The sequence below is a fragment of the Morone saxatilis genome, unplaced genomic scaffold, assembly GCF_004916995.1.
Source record: "Morone saxatilis isolate NCDOM2014 unplaced genomic scaffold, NCSU_SB_2.0 Contig10, whole genome shotgun sequence".
NCBI classification, from domain to species: domain Eukaryota; kingdom Metazoa; phylum Chordata; class Actinopteri; family Moronidae; genus Morone; species Morone saxatilis.
Genome location: NW_023339652.1, coordinates 533,752 through 536,540, shown reverse-complemented (window position 1 = coordinate 536,540; position 2,789 = coordinate 533,752).

Sequence of the window (2,789 nt, the reverse complement as noted above, 5' to 3'; positions counted from 1 at the left end):
AATAAAAGTGTCTTTCCATGATATCTGTGGACAGTGAACCTGAGTGTGTGTGTGTGTGAGTGAGTGTGAGTGTGAGTGTGTGTGTGTGTGAGAGTGTGTGTGAGTGTGAGTGAGTGTGTGTGTGTGAGAGAGAGAGTGTGTGTGTGAGTGATGAATTTTGGAGGCTTTCTTCTTCCATCAGCACTAAATCCATCACGGCCGACGGCTGCGGGAGCCGGTAAACAGCAGCCCTCGTTTCAGCTAAAAGTTTGACGACCTCTGAGCAGTGACGCAAAACTGGATCTGGATCCAAAGACCTTCCAGATCCTGGACCAGAGGGTCCAGTGTGTCAGCCTGTAGAGGGGGACACTGGGTGTGTTCAGACCAGTAAAAACACTGACAGACACAGTATCATGTTCACAACTTCCCTCCTGCACCCATGCAAAGCTAGGCTAACCAGCTCTGAACCTCAACATACATCTACATTTCTCAAAAAGAAAGAGAATAAAGTCTGTATTCTTTTCATTTATAGCTTCCAGAGAGCTAACGTTACGCTACGATACGGAGAGCTAACGTTAGGCTAACCAGCTCTGAACTCAACAGATATCTAAATTTCTTAAATTTTTCAGACAGAAAGAGAACAAAGTATTTTTCCACATTTAAACCCCGATATGTAACTAACGAGAGCCTAATTTGATTGGCTGATCACTATGACATTGACGACTCCAGTCGCAGTAACTTCCTGGAGCCGACCGTACAGAGAACGGAGGAATTAATGTGACTGAAACCAACATTAAAGGAAAATGAGTAAAAAGCTGTTTGGAGCATTTAAAGGTTCCAGTGATCGAACAGGAGATATTCAGTGGGACATACTGCAGAGCTGCAGACTGGAGCTGAATATTTAAATTGATATATTAATGAGTCTTTTACTGATTTTGCTGAAGTGGCTGCAGAGAGTCAACTGTTTAAAAATGTGTTGGAGGAGGATGATGTCCATCTTCATCGTCTGTTACTGAAGAACAATGTGAGGTTGAGGATATCAGAGAGATTAATGCTGTCAGTGGTTCATTAATCTAACATAAATAATGTTTTCTCTCTGTGTCCATCAGAGAATGAATACTTCAGACTGTTTCTGGAGGAGGACAAGTCTCTGACACTGAACGTTCCCTCACTTCCTGGAATAATAGAACAATCTGTTGTGCTAAAACTGGATTGAAACCTGCAGGACGACGTGGAGCCAACCTGCTGACAAGTTTTCAGTCTTTTGTTTTCCTGAGCAAAATTATCAAAAATTCAGAGAGAATGAGCCGCCTGGTGGACACCCGGAGAGGAGCGGATAGATAACTGGATTTATTCCCTTTTAGTTTAAAACAGAAACAAGAGAAAAAAGAAACAAGCTCTTTTCTCATTCAGAAACAGATGGAACTGATTGTTCATATTTAACTCAGACTAACGAGTCGGACACAAACAGCTTTAATCAGATAAACGGGTATTTCTCTGTGTCTGGTTCAGAGTCTCTTGTTTCAGTCGGATCATGAATCTGCTGCAGTTTGAGTTTTCTCTCTCTCTCTCTCTCTCTCTCCTGTCGGCTCTGCTGGAAGCTCCTCAGCTCTCAGGATTTATTCATTTTTCTCACCACAGACTCACAAAATCACCATTTCTCTGCGGGTGTCGCTGCCCTGCCAACCCTGCAGTAATAAATGACTCTGGTGCTGCTCCAGCCTTCGTACTGAGGAGGAGGAGGTGGCGGGGGGCCGATGCATGAAATGACTGTTAGAGCTTCTCGCCGTCCTGCAGTCCAACCGGATCAAACATCAGTCAAACACCTGCAGAGCAGCAGCCAATCAGACGCACACATTATTGGCCCTTTGATCGCTAACGATGTCAGCCGGTTGTATTTTAATAATTCAACTAGTACACACACATTAGTACTGGCTGCATCTTCACAGTCAAAGTACTAATACCACTATGTAGAAATACTCACCATCAAAGTGGCATCAAAAGAAAGTACTCAAAGTATCTGTAGCTGGAAGTAGCTGCCTCGCTATTGGCTAGTAGAAAGCTGTCATTAGCTTTGTACCATTGGCCTCATTTATTGTTGGTTGAAATTAACACCGTTTGACAAAATACATTCATAATATCATTCATAGTATCACGTTAGCTGGGAAAGCTAACGTTAGCCAACTAACATATCCACTCAGATAGCATTTTGCTAGCGATAATGTTAGCGAGCAAGACGCTAAATGCTAAAACACGTTATCCACCAACCGACAAAGCTAACGTTATCCAGCTGAAAGGCCGATCAGACAGTATCTGATATAAACTGATTCACATCTGGAAGTTACAGGAAATATTACAGAACAAATAAAACCAGATATTTTGTGATTTTCCTTAAATGCTCAGAAAGTTGAACAGAGTTCGGTGTGTATGGCGAGCTGCTGCCGCGGAACTCGTGACCTTAGACTGAGAGAGAAACTCTAAAGAAGTCGTCTCTGCTGTCAGAACAGAGCCGGTTGTTGTTCGGGGCCACCGGCGGAGCCACAGGACGTCCACATCCCCCCGAACACTCCTACATTGATCCCACATAACTCTGCTGTCAGACAAAATACCTGATCAGACTGTTTGCTGAGGCAGAAGAGGATGAAGGGGAGCTGCTGTAACACCGTCCATCATCATCCAGAGGAGGAGGAGAGAGAGACAGGTCAGAGTCAGCAACCACAGGCGGTTATTATACCGGATACAGCACATGGACAAAAGTATGTGGACAGCTGAACACAGCAGCCAATGGCAGCCGGCCAATAGAGCCCAGA